This window comes from Ovis aries, chromosome 3, assembly GCF_016772045.2.
Source record: "Ovis aries strain OAR_USU_Benz2616 breed Rambouillet chromosome 3, ARS-UI_Ramb_v3.0, whole genome shotgun sequence".
NCBI classification, from domain to species: domain Eukaryota; kingdom Metazoa; phylum Chordata; class Mammalia; order Artiodactyla; family Bovidae; genus Ovis; species Ovis aries.
Genome location: NC_056056.1, coordinates 208,988,401 through 209,009,881, shown reverse-complemented (window position 1 = coordinate 209,009,881; position 21,481 = coordinate 208,988,401). Strand labels below are relative to the sequence as shown.

The window sequence follows — 21,481 nt, the reverse complement described above, 5'->3', positions numbered from 1 at the left end:
TTAGCATTTTCTACAATTCCTGTCTCAGAAGAAAAACCTGTATTAGGAGCTTTTTGGCAAACTCACTGTAAACTTACACTCTTGTAAACTCATGTAAACTTCAACTCAGAACTCACTCTCTCCCAGGTTCATTGACAAATCCCAGGTTTTCAAGAGAAATATCTAAGACCACCCCTTGTCTCTCCTGTGACTCTCTGAGCTTACTTAACATAACAGATTAATCTTTTCTCCCATTTAGGTCATCTAAGAAATTCTTGGAATATTTTGCCATCAAAAATTATCAGAAAAATAAAATTCAGTAGCATAAAAATGGATTAGTTATTATGTCAGTATTTCTTCTCTTGGGCCATCATCCATCTACAGGTTGGCATGCATACATGGATCCAACCTTTATGCTTTTCTCTACCCCAAGCCACTTGAGGAGTGGCTCATGGTGGAGAAAACTGATCAGACTATTAGACCCACAAGTCTTAGGAAAGCTTTCTAATTTTGTCTAGATGATAGGTCTCTTCTGTCTTATAGCCATTTTGCTCTGGGTTAGTTCTGTTCTTCATGTCTCTATACTCAAGTTTGAGTGCCCACACATTATGCATTATATCTTTGGGCTCTATAGGTCCCAGGCTCCTAAATGAAAAATATACTTCTCCAACTAATGCTAAAATATACATTCCTGGTGTTCAGCCATTACACATGATCTGTCTTGGGCCCTGTAGTTTCCTGGCCTCTAGATAAGGAATTCATATTTCTAATCAATGTCAAAGGATATATTTTTGGGATTCAGTCATTCTAAGCTGACCCTGCTTCTGGGTTTCTTGCTCATGAAAATGCAACTCTGACAGTGACTTTTAAATTCTTTCTTTATGCTCCACTCCTGGAAAAGAAAAGCTTTCACATCATTGCCTGTGACATATTGTTTCCAATTGTTAAGCCAGGATCATGAACACTTACTGGGTTTATTGTTGTTTTTCTCTTAGGATTTGTGCGCCTGGCTGAGCACAAATGGACCCTGCTCAGGGCGAGTAGAAGTACGTTATGGAGAAGCTTGGATCCCAGTGTCTGATGGAAACTTCACACTGCCCACTGCCCAGGTTATTTGGGCAGAGCTGGGGTGTGGCAAGGCTGTGTCTGTCCTGGGACACATGCCCTTCAGAGAGTCCGATGGTCGGGTCTGGGCTGAAGAGTTCAGGTGTAAAGGGGAGGAGCCTGAGCTCTGGTCCTGCCCCAGAGTGCCCTGTCCAGGGGGCACCTGTCATCACAGTGGAGCTGTTCAGGTTGTCTGCTCAGGTGAGATGCAGATCAGGACTTTAACTTCCCTGCACACTCTGTTAAGGTGAGAAAACATGAGATTTAGTTGAAATTTTGTCTTTTCCAACCAGCATACACAGAAGCTAAGCTCATGAAAAACGGCTCCTCTCAGTGTGAGGGGCAGGTGGAGACGAACATTTCTGGACGATGGAGAGCGCTCTGTGCCTCCCCCACCGGAGTCTGGCCAATGCCAATGTTGTCTGTCATCAGCTCTGCTGTGGAGTTGCCATCTTCACCCCAAAAGGAGCAGAAGGAAGTGATTAGCTCTGGAAAGCCCAATTTCACTGCTTGGGTAATGAGTCCTTCCTGTGGGAAAGCCCTGTGTTTGCCCTGGGTGGTCCTGACTGTTCCCATGGAAACATGGCCTCTGTGATCTGCTCAGGTAAGAGAGAGAAGGGCTACTGGTACCCAGGATGCTCATGGAGTGAAATGTCCTCAAGAGCAGAGAGAGAGGGAAAACTGGCTTCAGAAGTTTGAAGTTTCACAATGAAATACAGGTTCCATTGTTATTCACTCATTTTTCAGATCAGGGGCAAGAAGCATTAAGGAAACACATTTGTTGAGTAAACATGGCTATTTAAGTATAATCATGGAGAGGGATGTATAAGAAATAAGTATATATATCTCAGTCAGGGTAGTTTTTTTTTCTTTCCTGCTGAATCATGTGAGAATTACCATACCCATCAGATTCCTTTACCATTTATCTCACCATGTATTTCTTAAGTACAAAGACATTATTCAATTTCAGGGAATTCTGATTTCACAAGTTATTATTGTTTTTTTTTCCTGAAATATATCTGAACCTGAAGTTGTTTTCTTTTGGTTTCATAGTAGGAAAATTTAAATATAAATTCTGTATTTTTTAATAAGGCAGAATTATTCAGATTTTCTGTTGGTTCTTGTGTCATTTAAACTGGTACTATTCAAACAATTTTCACTTTAGCTAAATGTTTAAGTCTTGGTAAAGAGGAAATGATATCAGCATCATGGTGGTATAAGATATCCCTCCTATTTGCTTCTCTCTATAACAAGTAATTAACCATACATCCACGATTAAAAGAGCTTCTGTGAAAGTTGTGGGATCCAACATGAAGATGATCACCCACCTGGGCATCCAGTGAGGCAGATAGACATCGGTACAGATTGGACTCAGTCCCAACCCCCTGGACTATGGTCATGCAAAATCTGGAAAAACGTGGTGAGTGCTGACTTGGTTAGTCACCTAGGAAAATTGTTAGAAGTCCAGGATTCCTGAAGGGAGATTTCAGTACTCTGTTGAAGCCAAATGAAAGTTTGAATGATTGGAGAGGATTAAAGAATTTTGCCAGTGCTGCCCCTCACTCCAAGGTGACACAGCATAAACTTGAACTATCCAGTGGGGCCTCTCCAATGGGGGAAAAGGAGAACAGTGAGCTAGTGCCCACTCAGTACTGCTGGGGAGACCAATTTCTCTCCAGCAAAACCCAGAGTTCTGGGGTTGAACCTCCTTGACTGTGGGCAAAGAGGAAACATGAAAGGTCATTAAAAATGGCAAAGGGAGTAAAAGGGATGCAACTTAGTACTGACTATGCTCAGGGCTTGAGCAGGAAGCCCATCCACAAGCCTCTAGGAGAATGTCAACAAAAGTCTCCTTCCCTAGGCCTGTGGATACTAGAATCCCCTGAGTACTAAACTCATACTTACTGTCACCATTCTGACAGCTGCTTTTGTATGTTCCCAAGTGTGGAAATGAGAGCAAACTCCAGTACATGGAGTGATCTTGAAAAAATAGACTAGAGTCTGTGGGCAAGGAGGTAACCATAGACTTGAGATGTAGCACAACATTCTGCAAAACAGAAGAGAGGTTTCCAACTGCCTGGTGAGTTGTAAGCATCAGACAAGGCATAAAAGCTTGTTTCTGTTACAAGAAGGAACAAGAAATGCAGAGCAAGTGAGTCTATATAAGGTCAGAGAAGAGTACACACTCCTTTAAGGTAATTAGTAAAGATTTGATGGGGTGTCACAATCTAAAGCAAAAGCAGCAGGGAAAAATTGCAAGGAACTTGAAGAATCAAGGAAAAATGTCATCACCAAAGGGTAACAGTAACTTTGCAAAACTGACAAAGATACACATGTCAATGACATGGAACTTTGTGATCCAGCTTGTAAAGAATCCAACATAGCTGTTTTGAGGAAACTGAATGAACTACAAGAAAAGACAGAAAGACAATTCAATTAAGTCAGGGAAATAATAGATGAACAAAATGAGAAATTTAATAAAGAGAAGTTATAAAAAGAATGAAATAGAAATTCTGGTGCTGAAGAATTTAATAAATGAAATGGAAAAAAAATGCAATAGAGAGAATCTACAACAGAGCAGATCAAATTCAAGACAGAATCATTGGCTACGGGATATAACCTTTGAAATAATCAGTCAGTGGAGAACTAATGGAATGAGTAAAAAAGAACAAAGATATCCTATGTGATTCATGGGTCTCTATCTGACATACAAATATTATTAAAGTAATTGGGGGTCTAGAAGAAGAGAGAGAGAGGGTGGGAGAAAGTGTATTTAAATGAATAATAGCTGTGAACTTTTCTAACTTGGGGAGAGGCTTGAAAATTCAAGTTGATAATGCTAACAGGTCACCACTGGACATGGAACAACAGACTGGTTCCAAATAGGAAAAGGCGTACGTCAAGGCTGTATATTGTCACCCTGCTTATTTAACTTATATGCAGAGTACATCATGAGAAACACTGGACTGGAAGAAACACAAGCTGGAATCAACATTGCCGGGAGAAATATCAATAACCTCAGATATGCAGATGACACCACTCTTATGGCAGAAAGTGAAGGGGAGCTAAAAAGCCTCTTGATGAAAGTGAAAGAAGAGAGTGAAAAAGTTGGCTTAAAGCTCAACATTCAGAAAACAAAGATCATGGCATCCGGTCCCATCACTTCATGGGAAATAGATGGGGAAACAGTAGAAACAGTGTCAGACTTTATTTTTTGGGGCTCCAAAATGACTGCAGATGGTGATTGCAGCCATGAAATTAAAAGACGCTTACTCCTTGGAAGAAAAGTTATGACCAACCTAGGTAGCATATTCAAAAGCAGGGACATTACTTTGCCGACTAAGGTCCATCTAGTCAAGGCTATGGTTTTGCCTGTGGTCATGTATGGATGTGAGAGTTGGACTGTGAAGAAGGCTGAGCACTGAAGAACTGATGCTTTTGAACTGTGGTGTTGAAGAAGACTCTTGAGAGTCCCTTGGACTGCAAGGAAATCCAACCTGTCCATTCTGAAGGAGATCAACCCTGGGATTTTTTTGGAGGGAATGATGCTGAAGCTGAAACTCCAGTATTTTGGCCACCTCATGCGAAGAGTTGACTCATTGGAAAAGACTCTGATGCTGGGAGGGATTGGGGGCAGTAGGAGAAAGGGACGACCGAGGATGAGATGGCTGGATGGCATCACGGACTCGATGGACATGAGTCTAAGTGAACTCCAGGAGATGGTGATGAACAGGGAGGCCTGGCCTGCTGCGATTCATGGGGTTGCAAAGAGTCAGACACGACTGAGCGACTGAACTAACTGAACTGAACAATCTGAATGCAAAAGACCTTCTCTCAGAAACACTATAATTAAACTGTAAAAATCAAAGATGAAGAGTCATAGAAGTAGCAGAAAAATTACTGAATAAAGAGGAATAACTAAAGGAATATAACGTGCTGTTTAAAATTTGAAACTCCACTGGTCACATGCAGGACTAGCTTGTTCACATTTCTTGGGGCCATAGATTGATGACTTATATACAGTTTATCCACATACACAGACTGTATTTATGAATGATCAATGAAGCATAAAGCAAACATAAGTGGTATTTTTGTTAATAGTAGCAAAATATAGGGAAAATTTGGAAAAATTCCACTTATCATAGTATAAAAAAGTGAACACTCAGTCATGTCCAACTCTTTGTGACCCCATCTACTGTAGCTACCAGGATCCTCTGTCCATGGGATTTTCCAGGCAAGAATACTGGAGTAGGTTGCCATTTCCTTCTCCAGAGCATCTTCCTAACCCAGGGGTTGAACCAGGTCTCCCGCATTGCAGGCTGACTCTTTACCATCTCAGTCATCCGACTTCCTTTATCATAGTATGAAGACTGTTGAATATGTAGGAAGAAACTTAGCAAAATATCTAAAGGACTTTACACTGAAAGTCACAGAGCATCTAAGAAAAGAAAGATGTATACCAGGTTCATGGATTTGAAAACATAAGAGGGTTGTCAATTCGCTTCAGCTGATCTATATGATCAATCTAATTCTAATCAAAAATCCAAGCAATATTTTTGTAGAACTTTATAACTCAATTCTAAATTATATACTTAAATGTGAAGGAACTAGAATGGACAAAACAATTTTGAAAAAGAAGGGCAAAAATAGAAGCAAACTAATTTCAAGTTTTCTGCAATGTATCCAGAGCAATGTGGCCATTGAATAAGGATAGCTAAATATATCAACAGAACATAAAAGTTCAGCAATAGAGATCCAAATCCATATATAAGTTGAAATTCTACAAAGACACAGAGATATTTCAAAGGGGAAAATATAATATTTTCAAAAAATCATCTGCTAACTGAATATCTGCATGGGAGAAAATGAACTGTTATACTTACTTCACATTGTTAAGTCCCATTCCCCCATCTTCACTCTACAGAAAACCCCCAATCCATCAAAGTAGCTGCAATAAATGGTTATTCCCATAAAAATTCAATTATAAACCTTGTAGTAGAAAATATAAGAACAACTATCATGATCCTGGAGACGGCATTAATTGTTAAAAAATGAGAAGTGATTTTCATCAAAATTAAAATTTTTTCTTTTTAAAAGAAAACATTAAGAAAATGAAAAGGCATTCCACTAATAGGAAGAAATTAATTGCAATAAATATGTCTAACAAAGGACTTGTATCCTGAGGAATTGAAAAATTTATAACAGAAAAATAAGAAATACCCAGTTTAAATGTGGGCAAAAGGTTAAGAAAGACAATTCCCTAAAGATGATATACAAATGGCCAATAAATAAATGAAAAGATACTCAATATCACTAGTTATTAAGGAAATTCAAATTAAAGTATGAGATAAATTCACAAACTAGAATGACTTGAGTTAAGGAGACTGACAATTCCAAGTTTGGAGAAGGATACTGATCCACTAGAACCTTCATATACTGATGATTATAATGTATAAGAAAACGGCTCTTAGACAACTTTACGTTACTCAAAATTTCTATTACCCAAGAGGAATGAAAAGATATGTCCATAAAAAATTTAAGCTAGAAAAGTCAGACTATTTTTATTTAAAAGAATAATATACCACTCTAATTTTCTTTAGAGAAAGAATGGAAAACAAATTATGGCATATTCAACAATGTGAAGGTTTAAACAATACAAAGAATAAACTACTCATAAATCCAACTACACAGAAACTCTCAGTGCGTGCTGACTGAAAGAAGCCATGTGAACGGGATTACCTATTGTACGATTTTATTAAATCTTAGAAAACACAACTAATCTATTGTTGTAACCTGGAAGGGTTAGTTTAAAATTTACATTGAATCTTCCTGTGTGATTTTAACTCTTTTTTGTTATTGTAAACCTATATGATGGCCTGCCTCAGAGAGACAACCTGAGTTGTCCACCTGTGAAGAAACGCTGGGCTGGATGAAGCACAAAGTGGAATCAAGATGGCTGGGAGAAATATCAATAACCTCAGATATGGAGATGACACCACCCTTACAGCAGAAAGTGAAGAAGAACTAAAGAGCCTCTTGATGACAGCGAAAGAGGAGAGGGAAAAAGTTGGCTTAAAACTCAACATTCAGAAAACTAAGATCATGGCATCTGGTCCCATCACTTCTGGGCAAATAGATGGGGAAACAATGGAAACAGTGACAGACTTTATTTTGGGGGGCTCCAAAATTGCTGCAGATGGTGACTGCAGCCATGAAATTAGAAGCTGCTTGCTCCTTGGAAGAAAAGTTATGACCAACCTAAACAGCATATAAAAAAACAGAGACATGACTTTGCCAACAAAGGTCTGTCTAGTCAAAGCTATGGTTTTTCCAGTGGTCATGTATGGTTGTGAGAGTTGGACAATAAAGAAAGCTGAGCGTTGAAGAATTGATGCTTTTGAACTGTAGTGTTGGAGAAGACTCTTGAGAGTCCCTTGGACTGCAAGAAGATCCAACCAGTTCATCCTAAAGGAAATCAGTCCTGAGCATTCATTGGAAGGACTGATGCTAAAGCTAAAACTCCAATACTTTGACCACCTGATGTGAAGAACAGACTCATTGGTAAAGACCCGGATGCTGAGAAAGATTGAAGGTGGGAGGAGAAGGGGACGACAGAGGATGAGATGGTTGGATGGCATCACTGACTCAAAGGACATGAGTTTGAGTAAATTCCAGGAACTGGTGATGAACAGGGAGGCCCAGTGTGCTGAAGTCCACAGGGTCACAAAGAGTCGGACATGACTGATCGACTAAACTGAACTGAACTGAAGGAAATGAAACTAATACATCCCCCTGCCTAAGGACAGCCATTGTAGGGGACATTTGCAAGGGTTGAATAGTTTTTTTACTTTGTTTCCTCACCTCTCCCTCATCTCTGATCCATAAAAGAGCCTGACAACCAGGCCCTGACAAGATGCTTATTTTGAGGTGCTGGCCTTACACCAACCCCCCTCCACCCCCGCAACTGTCTTCCCCATTAAAGTCTCTTCCTTGTCTCAACAGCTCGTCTCTTGGATTCATTGTTCTGTTGTGCGGTGAGCAGAGTGAGCTTGGATTCAGTAACACTGTGATAGAAGATGGATCAGTATTTGCCTGGGTCTGTGTTTGTTGGGCTTTTATTGGTTGCAAAAGGCATGTAGGAACTTTTGGGGTAATCCTATATATGCTGAATTTTAATTGTGGTAGTGGTTACACTGGCACATGTGATTGTCAAAACTTATGAAAATATGCTCAATATATTTTGTTGTGTGAATATTATACCTCAGGAAAGAAGGTTTTACTATCTGTCTTCTGTTTTAGCTTAATTTTACTTTAGTAAAAAAAATATTAAAAAAATGATTTTAGTCCTTAAAATTTTTTTTGGATCCGACTTTTTGTATATGATAAGCCCTAGTAAATGACCTGTAAGTGCTTGGAATAAGGTGTATTCTGTAATTTTGAGATGTATGTTTGTTAAATGTGTTAGCTTAAAAAATAGTCACAACCTAAAAAAAAAAATAGTCACAACCTAGAAGTTAAGAGTTATGTTCTATTTGGTGAGAATTCTCAAGACTTTGAGCCTGGGGGACAACATGTCAAACAGCCTCGAGAAACTGCTCCAAGGAGGTGGGGAAGGAGTCAGGTTATATCGAAGTTGCAACAAAGGAGGCGGGTAGTCTGAACATCCAAGATTATTGTTCATTAAGGAAAACCAGATAACTTATCACTCTTCTGTACATGGGAAGATGCAAGCAGCCAGGCTCACTGAATTCATTCTTTTTATATGCATCTCAGCTATCCGGGGCCAGGATCCAGCTTCCTGATTTTATTACATCCTTAATTCTCTGCTCACTGCTCACTGTGGGGAGTTGAGGCAGCTGACAGCTGCTGGATCACAGGCATTATTCTTCAGTTGGGGCTTCCTTTGTGGTGCCCTCCAGGCTCAGAGATTCACATTTGGAGGCTCCCAATTGCTGATGGCTCTGACATTCCTGTTTACTGATGCGGCAGGACATACTCCATTTTGTAATCACACTGTTCACATCTTCTAAATATTTATTGATTGGTTTTACTGCTTCACTACTGAGTTATTGATGCTGAGAGTGTTTTCTAGTTACTGTTCCCACGAAACAAAATTACTTTAAAATCTAGTCACTTAAAGCGACCATTTTTTTCTGCATAAAACAGATCACCGTGCATTTTTCCTTCAGCCCCAGTGGTATTTCCTCACTTCCTTTCAGTCCTCATCGACAGCACTGCCCAAGCCCATCAGGTTTCTGCTAATAATCTCCTCCACCCCATCTAGCTTTTGCCTGTTACTTTGGCCCAAAAGCAATGTCACAAGTTTTAGGTGGCATCCCAAATTTGAGTCATTATGGATAAAGATGCTATGCATATGCATATACAAGTCCTTTTGAACACAATACACACACTTCGTTTGTCTTCATAAATTCTTAGTGATATAGTAAGTTTAAGTGTTTAGTTACTATTGCTGCATAACAAAATTTCCCTCAAAACTTACCAGCTTAAAACTCCTTTTAATCTTTTCTCATGATTTCCTGCGTAAAGAATTAGGGATGTGCTCTGATTTGTATTGTCTTGGAGTCTTATCAGGTTGTAGCCCAGTATCAGCTGGGGCTGACATCATCAGAGGACACAACTGGGCTGGGGATGCAGGATGGTTCATGGACAAGCCTGGCAGCTGGGTTGAACTGGATGCCCAGAGACCTGCACATGACAGTCTCTGCAGGACAGTCTCAACAAGGTAGACTTGCCCTAAAGCAAAGTCCCAAGTGATTACACAGGAAGCTGCTTGAGTTTTCAGACCTACTGCTGAGAGTCAAGCAATGTTACTTTCACTCCCTTCTATTGCTTACTGCTGCTGCTGCTGCTAAGTCGCTTCAGTCGTGTCCGACTCTGTGCGACTCCACAGATGGCAGCCCACCAGCCTCCCCCGTCCCTGGGATTCTCCAGGCAAGAACACTGGAGTGGGTTGCCATTTCCTTCTCCAATTCATGAAAGTGAAAAGTGAAAGTGAAGTCACTCAGGAATTCACAAAGGTCAGCAGAGCTTCAAGAGAAGTCATAGATCTGAATTCTCAGTGGATATGACAGTAAAGATTTTGCAGATATGTTTAAAAACTTCCAACTCTCCCAGCCCTCTGATCATTGCTGTTTCGGCAGGAAACCAGACCCAGGTGCTGCCCCAGTGCAACGACTTCCTGTCTGAACCAGCAGGCTCTGCGGCCTCAGAGGAGAGCGCCCCCTACTGCTCAGGTGAGGGTCCCACAGGACAGAAGACCCTTTTCATTCCCTGGTCAACGCCCCATCATCTCATTTCTCTCTCCTCAGACAACAGAGACGTCCGCCTGGTGGACGGAGCCGGGCCCTGTGCCGGGAGAGTGGAGATCCTTGACCAGGGCTCCGGGGGCACCATCTGTGATGACAGCTGGGACCTGGACGATGCCCACGTGGTGTGCAGGCAGCTGGGCTGTGGAGAAGCCCTTAATGCCATGGGGTCTGCTCACTTCGGGGCAGGATCAGGGCCCATGTGGCTGGATGACATGAACTGTGCTGGAAATGAGTCCCACTTGTGGAGGAGTCCTTCCCGAGGCTGGGGGCGGCATGACTGCAGACACAAGCAGGACGCGGGGGTCATCTGCTCAGGTCTGTGCTGCACACTGTCCTGTCTGAGGGTTGGGTGGAACCCTGGAGTAAGGGGGTCTGAGCCCTGAGGGAGAGATGCTGAAAGGACCAGAGTAGTAGGCTTCCTCCCATTGAGGGTGACTTTTCAGCAGATGTGAAGACGAGGTGCTTTCACTTCCTCCTGCAGCAGCTGAGATTCTGGTCTTTTCTTCCCAGTAGTGTTTCCTGGCAGAGCCGTTTCTCAGTTTCCCCGTGAAAGCAGGGCTCTTTCTTCTGTTCCCTGTGGTAGTACAGTCTGGAGATCCTGTTGATGTTTTAGTGAAAGCACAGACTTACTCTGTTCAGCTCTGTATGCTAGGAGTCTGACGAGGGTCTCTGTGGGCCAACATCTCAGTGTCCACAGGGCTGAGTTCCTCCTGGAAAGTCTGGGGAGGACCCCTTTCCCAGCCTTTCTTGGGTTCAGCGTGGCCTCATTCCTCGTCTCAGAGCCCTCTTTCTTCTTCTTCAGACAACATTCTCTCCTCTGACCTTTCTTCCATGTCTCATCTCCCTCTAAACACAGTCAAAAAGAGAATTCCAGTTTTGCAGATGGTGGGTCTAAGGATGTGATTGTGTGTATGCATGTTGAGTTTCTCAGTCATGTCTGACCCTTTGTGACCCCATGGACTATAGCCCGCCAGGGTTCTCTTGTCCATGGAATTCTCCAGGCAAGAATACTGGGGTGGGTTGCCATTCCCTTCTCCAGGGGATTTTTCTGACCCAGGGATCGAACCTGGGGCTCCTGCATTGTAGCAGATTATTTACCATCTGAGCCATCAGGGAAGCCCAAGAATATGGTTACATTGGGTTTACTTGGTTAATGTATAATGTTTCAGGTTAATATCACCATCCCAAGGTCCTAAGTTTCTAGTCTATCTAAAACTATCTGCAAAGTCTCTTTTGAAATGAAAGGTAACATTCACAGCTTCCAGGGATTAGGACTTAGACAATTGTGGTTTATTATTCTGCCCATCTCCCCAATATCCACATCACTTCCCTTTCACATACTCTTTTAGAGGTTTTTTCAGAAAGCATGATTCAGCTCCCCTCCCTATAGAAGTCCAGGTTGGTCTTCCTCTCTGTTTGTATCCACTACATCATTGTAGTAGAAGTAGAAAGACAGACATTAAAGACAAAGTCAGTTGAACTGGAGACAAATCTTGTCTTCAGTCCTGTCACCTAGTGGGTATCTCCTCCTCAGCAGGGTCAGGAATTTATGGTCACAGTTTCTTGAGAGGAAACCCAGAGCACTGAGTGGAGTGCTGACTGTGTCCTTTCTCCTCCTATTTCAATCAGAGTCCCTGGCCCTCAGGATGGTGAGTGAGGACCAGCAGTATGCTGGGTGGCTGGAAGTTTTCTACAACGGGACCTGGGGCAGTGTCTGCTGCAGCCCCATGGATGATGTCACCGTGTCCATCATCTGCAGTCAGCTTGGCTGTGGGGACAGCGGAAACCTCAACTCTTCTGTTGCTCTTAGGGAAGGTTCTAGACCCCAGTGGGTAGGTGGAATCTGGTGTCAGAAAGCTGATACCTCTCTCTGGCAGTGTCCTTCTGACCCTTGGAAATACACTTCATGGTCTCCAAAGGAGGAAGCCTACATCTCATCTGCAGGTGACTTACTGTCTGTTTCTGTGTCTGTCCCAACCATGTAGGGTGTTGTTAGACTGATTTTATATTTTCCAATCTAAGGGATGAGTTGAAACTGAGTCTACAAAATGTGCATGTGTGTGTTTGTGTGTCTCTGTGTTTGTTTGTTTGCTTTTGTGTTGGGATGTGGAGACTGGTAAACAAGTAAATAGAGAAATTTTTTTCAACAGGTGCGAAGATGCAGTGAATGTCTCAGCCAAGTAGATAATGAGCCTCTGTTTACACCTGTTGTTTGGACTGAGCCAAGGACCTTAGATAATATTATTTGGGGACAGGACCACCTCCAGCTATTCCTGCTCCAGTGTTTCCTTGTTGTTTGCAGGAAGAAGACCCAAGAGCTATCCAATTGCTGCCCCCTGCACAGGTACGTCAGCCCCGCCCCCTCCCTGTGGCTCCCAGGGGCTCCTTCCTCCCACCAGGGCAGTCACAGGAGGGGCTGCTGCCTTTTCAGACAGAGAGAAGCTCCGACTCAGGGGAGGAGACAGTGAGTGCTCAGGGTGGGTGGAGGTCTGGCACAGCAGCTCCTGGGGCACCATGTGCGATGACTCCTGGAGCCTGGCAGAGGCCGAGGTGGTGTGTCAGCAGCTGGGCTGTGGCCAGGCCCTGGAAGCCGTGTGGGCTGCAGGGTTTGGTCCTGGAAATGGGAGCATCTGGCTGGATGAGGTGCAGTGTGGGGGCCGGGAGTCCTCCCTGTGGGACTGTGCTGCGGAGCCCTGGGGGCAGAGCGACTGCAAACATGAAGAGGATGCTGGCATGAGGTGCTTTTGTGAGTGAGGGGCTCGGGGTCCACCCTGATTGAGCTGGGGCATTATGGGGTAGTAGGCTAAGCTGGGCATGATGGGGAGTTTGTATCCAGACAATGTCCCGATGCTCGATGACCTTGTGACATGGAAGGAGGGTCTTCTGGGCTGCCCAGGTGGGTGTCTCTGCCTGCCCTCCTCGGACTTCTGGTTGTCACCACCCACTGGCTGTACATGTCTTCTCAACATCAGCAGACTCCACTCATGCCCCAGGCTCACAGAGGTGTCTCTTCAAAGTGGCAGGATGGCCTCTCACAGCCCTGTGAGCCCCAGCCTCTGTCTACACTGCAAGAGCCAGGCCTGTCCCTTCTCAGCCTTAACACTGGTCCCATGGGTGTGGGAGGGTCATTCTGTGTATTGTTTTTCTCCACTTTAGGCTTCCTGTCAGATGGTGAGGACAGCCATGACTCCACCTCCAGGTAACAGAGGTGGACCTGCTTCAGCTGAGTGTTGCAGAGGAGAGTTTCCCTCCTCATAGAGAGGAGATGTAAGGGGGACAGTCTTCCTCTGATGGACCAGAGGGATCCCCTGTGTCCAGATCGGGTCTGTCCTTCTCCTCTGGCTGTTCTGTGATGTCTCACATCTGGGTTCTCTGTGTTCCAAATCATAAGTGACACACACTGGTTTTAAAAATAACATTTGTAAAGCAGTTTGTCAAAATATTTTAGTAATGTTCAATGGTGGGAGAGTTGCTTTCAGATATATATTTTCAAACAGGAAATATTAAGATATGTAAAATCATGTTTTGGTTTATGGACACATCAAAATGCAACATGGTCTTAGAGAAAAAATCTTTTGAAACAAGGAGTGACTGGTGCTTCTATTTAGCAGCTCAGAAACTCTGGGTCAGAAGGGATCTTAGGTATTTCCCAGACCAACCCACTTACTGTGGTTTCATCTGACCCCTGCTCTGCCCTCAGAAGCCCCAGATCAGAGGACTGATGCCCCTGGTGAGGATTACAATGATGCTGAAGAGGTACCAGTGCCTGGGGCTCCTTCTGCCTCTCAGGGGAGTGAGGAGGAAGCGCTCCCAAAGAAAGAAGATGGGATGAGGTCTCAGACACATGAGTGGGATTAGCTGATCCCCTATAATCTTTGGTCTCTGTCTGGGAAATGGTGAATTTGAGCTCCTCAAGGCCAAGCCTCTTTACAGTTTCAAAACATGGGTAATCTCATGCATTTGATGGGCTTCCCTGGTGGCTTAGGTGGTAAAGAATCTGCCTGCAATGCAGGAGACCAAGGTTTGATCCCTGGATCAGGAAGACCCCCTGGAGAAGGGAATGGCTACCCTCTCCAGTATTCTTGCCTGGAGAATCCCAATGGACAGAGGAGCCTGGCAGGTTACAGTTCATAGGGTTGCAAAGAGTCAGACACAGCTGAATAACTAACACTTCACTTCACAACTGTATGCTATCTTTAATGATGTCAGACTCCTTGGGGATGAGGAATCACTGTATTTTTAGCACTTATGTCTCCATAATGCATGGAGATGGAGAATGCAATGGCAACCCACTCCAGTATTCTTGCCTGGAGAATCCCAGGGACAAAGGTGCCGGGAGCCAGCGTGGAGAATCCCGCCCATGGCAAAGGTCATGAGGAAGAGGCGTGACTGGCAAGATCAGGCCTTGAGGGACATCCCCTGGACCTTTTCGAGCATCTACCCCAGAGTCTGTCTGCTTTATTGTATTATGCCTGTCACCAACGTTTCTGACATTAACAGGGGGCTATCCCCCGCCACCTTTCTCTGGAAAAAGTTAACTTAGAGCTCCAGTTAATAAGCCTCCTGGGCCTAATAAGAGTGTTTCAGTCTAAAAACCTGCCTGACAAGTTTATCTGGACTCTCACAACCACATGTAATTGTTCACAGCCTCCCAACTGTGAGATGCACGAGATGCTTTAAACTTTCTAAATACAAAGCCTTTTGGGAAGTTAGAAATTGTTAGCGTAGTATTAGTGAATGGTTAGAATAATGTCGGTGGAGGGTTTCATTGTGAGCCAATATTTGCTGCTAAGTCTCCATATCCCTTGCCCTCTGTATACATTAATTGATATAGCTGATATATGGAAAAAATAAATAATAATCTTTGATATTAATCACGTTAGACCTTAGGCTAGTAAATTTTTTTCTTGATTATAGCCCACTACACCCTTACCCTATAGGAATGTAACCTTATCTAGTGCTTTCGGAGAGTGGCACCTGACTTAAGAAAAATCACCTTTGGAGAAAATAAGTTTTCTGATTGACTAATCATCATCAGAAAGGGTCATAAAATGTTAGCTGGCCTCTTGGCCAGAAGATGATGTAAATCACCTGAGAACTTTGTATGTTGGAAGGAATGCGGAAAGAAAGTGTGGTCTCATAAGGGTCAGGACTGCTGACCCTGCATGACTTTGTATTATCCATTGATCTCTATGTACAACTTAAAGTATAAAAGCTTCCCTGGAAAATAAAGAGACAGACCAGTTTCTTGGAAATCTGGTTCCCCCCATGTCTTCTTTTCTTTCTTTGCTTTTCAGGCTAATTCCCACCTGGAGCACAGAGGCTCGCGGTGTCTACTTATTTGCCTGGGCTTCTAAGACCTGAACGGGAAGGCGCTCTGCATCTTCACTCCCTTGGGAGACCGGGAGGGCGCCTGCAGCCTACATAGACAGTGCAAGCCCCTTGTCTTGGGGCTTTATTGGCTTCCTGTGTAAACCAAGGAATTTCAGCCTCTTTTCTCCTCTATTTTCTCCACTACACTGTTCTTTCCTAATCTCTCTTTCTATCTCTAAATAAATAATCTCATCTAATTGCCAATGCCGTCCACGCTTCGGATACTCTGGATCCAACCAGAGCTGGACCCCGGCGCAGAGGAGCCTAGTGGGCTGCCATCTATGGGGTAGCACAGAGTCAGACATGACTGAAGTGAATTAGCAGCAGCAGCAGCAATGCATGGAGAAGGGAATGGCGACCCACTGCTGTACTTTTGCCTGGAAAGTCCCATGGACAGAAGAGCCCAGTAGGCTACAGTCCATGGGGTCGTAAAGAGTCACACTCGACTGAGCAACTTTACTTTCACTTTTCACTTTCAGGCATTGGAGAAGGAAATGGCAACCCACTCCAGTATTCTTGCCTGGAGAATCCCAGGGACAGAGAAGCCTGGTGGGCTGCCATCTGTGGGGTCGCACAGAGTTGGACACAACTGATGCAACTTATCAGCAGCCACAGCTCTATAATGCAACATAAATTTTCACTTTATATGTGATATGCTTGCATTAAAATTTATAGATTAGGGACTTTTCTGGTAATCCAGTGTTTAGGACGCTGCACTTTTATTGCTACTGCCTGGGTTCAATCCTTGGTCAAGGAACTAAGATCCCACAAGCATTGTGCAGTGGCCAAGAGAAATAGATCACTTGTAGATTAATTGAGCATATTTACCAAATCCAAAAATAGACAAGTGTTTTTATAATATCTCTGTGCTTCCCTGTATGTGAAAGGTAGAGATTTTATTTTTTTATTTTTTATTTTTTTAGAGATTTTAAAAATGTATTGCAGTATTGAAATTTGTGAGGCATTCTGATAATTTAAGATGCGCTCTGTTTATAAGGTTGCAATGATATGTACAAAGTCTATGGTATATGGTGGCCTTAACATTAAACCATGTTGGTGGATCATTGTGTCGGGGAAGTGTGTGATTTCCTTGGTTCTGTCTCGCTGCAGCAAAAATTTGAAGTGACAGATGGACCAGAGTTACAGCTCAGTTAAAGCTCAGTTTTATTTGGCAAGCAAAAGAAAATACATCCTCGAGGTGTGAGGGCAGGTCGACTGGAAAGAAGCAAAGAGAGGCAACGAGAGAGGCTCAGTTTTGGCTCCTCTTTTTATATGTTTTGTCTCCTCCCCTGAACCTACCCTATGTAAATTGGGCTAGCCAGGAGGGCTGTTTGTTTCACCTGAGGTTCTCACTCCAGTCTTTGGACCTTCTTTTGTTCTATTTTCGTGGGTTTTTCTCTTTGTCTTTCAGACACCGCTATTCTGGACTCCTTTTCCCCATTCTAACTACCTAACAATTGATTCAGAGTTTGTGATCAGCTAAGGTCTAATTTCCTCCAGATATTTTAGTGGTCAAGAGAAAACATTCTTTCTCTGGAAACGAGTATTTCTCCATCTGAGGGCCTGTGTGGTCCCTGGGGAGGGGCCATCTGTGGATGCACCCGTGATATTATTTGTGGACATTTAGGAACATGCATCAAGGCTACTAAGAGCAGAGTTGGTTTGTGAGTGAGGAACTCGGAATTTCCTGTCTCCACTCTCCATCTAATTGTGGTTTCACGTTTGTCAGTTGTGAAAGGAGAACATTTAAATTCGTTGTTATGCTCTTACCATTCCTGGGCACTTTGTTGCTGATTGTGTAGCCTGAAGGCAGGTCTTCACAGAGCTCCTGTGTGAGCACAGGTCTCCTGTGATGCAGGGTTTCCACATGAGCTGAAGTCCCAGAGAGCACATGGACTGGATCTGAGAGGACAGCTGGGATCCATCCTCACTGTAACTGACGTGAAATAGTCTGAGCCTCCCTGCCCACACCTGGGTCCCAGGGATGGTTTGTTATCACAACTTGCTTAACTAGCTTCCACCTCACTGTTTGGTCCCCTTGTCTCAGTTCTAATCATAGTTTTCTTTACTACTTCAGGCTCTTTCTGAATGTCTTTAGAGAGGAAGCTGATCCTGGGGAAGGAGAAGAGAGCCCCTGGCTGCTCCAGGGGGGAGAAAAGGGACCCTGGATATGATGATGTTAAACTCAGTGCCCCTGGAACTTCCAGAGTGACTTTCCTGTGATTTGTATTAAATACAAGATGATGCCTCAGACATTCTAATTGTCTGTATTCAATAGAGTAGTGCTGACTTGTGATTGTGTTATATGGAAATTGCTCAAAGTGAAATATTCTGAATAAAGTAGCTTTTTTTGCTTTGTTAATTATTACCAAGTTCCATGTCAAATGCTTTTAGAGGATTGGTCCGCAAACACCATTTTCCTCAAAGGAAATACATGATGAGTGCACTGCCCTGATTTCTCACCTCCTTCAAAGGCTAGTGAGGCCATGAATTTGCCCAGGATCACAGATGCTCCAGGTCACTCTTGCTTAGAAAACGCATCTAAACTTGGTCCACATTCACACCCTCCTTCCTAGCAAGATGACTTTGTTGACCAAAAAATATAGTCAGAACTTGGTAGAGTTATTTAATTTGGTGGGAATGCTTAGGACTCTAAGTCCTAGAGTGCTGGGAGCCAGCGTGAGGAACTCCATCCATGGCAAAGGTCATGAGGAAGGAGGCCTTGGCAAACGCAAAGGTGGGATCGAGCCTCAGGAAACCCCCTGTTCCTGAGCATCTACCCCCCAAACCAGAGTCTACCTACTTTACTGTTTTATGCTCTCACCTATACCTCTGACTTTACGGAGGGCTGACCCCCATTACCTCTCTCAGAGAAGGAGTTAACTTACAGCTCCAAGTCAATGAAAATTCCTGGGCGGGACAAGAGTGTTTCAACTTACGAACTCCTCTGAAGGTTATCTAGCCTGCCTGTACAGGTTCGTCCAGCCACATGTGATTGTTTACAACCTCCCAACTGTGAGAGGCATGAAATGTTTTAGACTTACTAAAGGCAGATTCTTTTGGGAAGTTAGAAATTATTAGTATAGTGGGTTGATTAGGAATTATATTGGTGAAGGGTTTTTCATTTGTTGTGCCAATAATTGCTGCTAATTCCCTGCCCTGGGTGTGACAAGGGTGTCTCAGGTCAAACCTCTCTGCTGACAGACTAGCTTGTGTGACAACCTCTGAACCATAACAGCACAGATAGCTTGGAGTATTTTGAAAGTCTTAATTAGCATAGGGCTCTTCTCATTGTTGAGTCAATGATTGCCGCCAGGCATTCATATCCTTAGGTACCTGGGAATATATTAATGTATTTGGAATATAGAAAAGGAAGTATAGTAGTTTTTAATGTTAGCAATACTAGACCTTTTGAGTTAATGAGTTTTCTCTTTCGTTATAGATCACTGTACTTTGTTATAAATCACTGTGTCCTTGCTATTTAAAAATGTAACTTTATCACTATCTTAAGACTAAATAGATCTTAAGGGGAACATTGGTGAAGTGTTTTCATTTGTTGGGCTGATGTCTGCTGCTAAATCTCCATATTCCTTGCCCTTATGATGAATATAACTGGCATATAGGAGAAATAAGTATTAACCTTTAAGATTAATCACGTTAACCTTAGGTTAAATAAATTCCTTTCTTAGTTGTAACCCACTACACCGTCACCCTATAGGAATGCAACTTTGTCTACTACCTTCAGAAGGTGGAGCCTGGTTTAAGAAAAAACACCCTTGGAAAAAATAAGTTTTTAGGATATCAGAAAGAAAGGATCATAAAATGTCAGCAGGCCTCATGGCCAGAAGATGATGTAAAACCCCTAAGACTTTTTGTTTATACATTTATGTGAAGCACCTGATTTTGATAAAGGTCAGGACTGCTGACCCCCACGTGACTTTGATATTTCCATTTGTCTCTATGTGTAACAAAATGTTACCCAAAAATAAAGAAATCGGATCAGTTTCTGGAAAAACTGGTTCCCCCGTGTTGTTCTTTCTTGCTCCCCATTTTTCTGGCTGAATTACCATCTGGAGCATGGGTGCTCGCCATGTCTACTTACTTGCCCTGGCTTTTAAGTTCCACACAAGAAGGAGCCCAAGGAGGGACACCTTCCGATAATCAAGTGGCGCCGGTGGCCCAACGTAGACGGTACAAATTCCTTGGCTTGGAATTTTATTGGTATCCCATGTAAACCAACTTATTCAGCCTGTTTTTCTCCACTAATATTTCCTACTACATTATCTGTTTCTAATCTTTCTATATATCTGTAATTAAATAAGTTGTTTCCTAGGTCGCTGACTCTGTCCCCGCTTCAAATTACCCTGGATCCACCGGGGCTGGACCCCAGCACTGGAGACAGCATCTCAGTAGCTCTAAGAAAACTGCTCCAAAGAGGCAGCAGGGGAACTCAGGCTGTATACAAGTTTGCAACAAAGGGAGCAGGGAGCCTGAACATCAAAGATCGGGTATCAAGTTAAGGAATGTAGCGTTCTATGTGTGGGAAGATGCAAGCATCTGGACTCACTGGATTCAATTCTTTCATAAGCAGCTCAGCTATCTGGGGCCAACCCTGGTTCCTTGTTCACCTTAAGGAGCGGCAGACAGCTGCCTCTTGCATTCCCCAGCTCCTCAGCAATCACCATGGGAGGTGGCAGCATCCCCTGGATCAGTTTTGGGAGCCCTCACTCACAACTGGAGACCAGAAATCACTGACGGCTGTGACATTTCTTGTTTATTGATGTGGCAGGAGATATTTTCATTTCACAAACTCATGGAAAAAACCCAATCCTGAACATTCCTGTATGTTCTTCCCTGAGATGTCACATCACCTGTTTTTAACTTGTTCTTGGGCACCAGACTTGGGTGTGGGTTTCAAAGTGGGAATTTGCTGGTGGGAGAGAATGGATACAGCTTTCCTTATCCTGCCTAAGTGTTCATGGGTCAATTAAAACTCTAACTCTAGGTAACTAACTCTGCCTTTTCATCTTTCTTTCCCTAGGTTACTTTATCTGTTTACTCAAGCAGATATAGATTTCTCCTTGCTCTTCTCCCATGTCTAGTTGGTTATCAAATCCTTATGAATCCAGTCTTTCCATCCCTGCCTACAATTTCTTCAGAACGTTGCCATTTCTTGTCTGCCCAATAATCTATCCTTCTGAGTAAATTATATCAGCTCATATCTCTCGCTAGTTGATGGAGGGCAAATTGGTGCTCATTCACAGCCTGAATCCACGTGGAACAAGAGGGCAAGAAAGTGGAGACCTAGACAGAGGGGATCCAGAAGAAGGGATAGTTGTAAAAATCAGGTACTTTTGTCCATTTATGTTTCAAAGATGTGGATGGAGGGGCCTGATATGATTGAATTCTTAAAGGAAGAATTTCAGACTAATGGGCTCATCTGGAAACAAACTGTTTCAAGATTGCTTTAATTTGGTTATGACTGAAAAAGTAAACGTGATCCTGCTGTGATTCTTCAGGGTAGAGAGAGCTGTCATGTTCAGTTCAGTTCAGTTCAGTTCAGTCACTGAATCGTGTCTGACTCTTTGCAACCCCATGAATTGCAGCATGCCAGGCCTCCCTGTCCACCACCAACTCCCGGAGTTCACTTGGACTCATGTAAAGCAAGTCAGTGATGCCATCCAGCCATCTCATCC

General features: G+C 43.3%; 1 pseudogene; it reads left to right on the top strand.

Moving 5' to 3' along the window:
• LOC114113827 (antigen WC1.1-like) overlaps positions 1-18,080 on the top strand; it is a 57,270-nt pseudogene extending 39,190 nt beyond the window's left edge.
• The last annotated feature ends 3,401 nt before the right edge of the window (positions 18,081-21,481 follow it).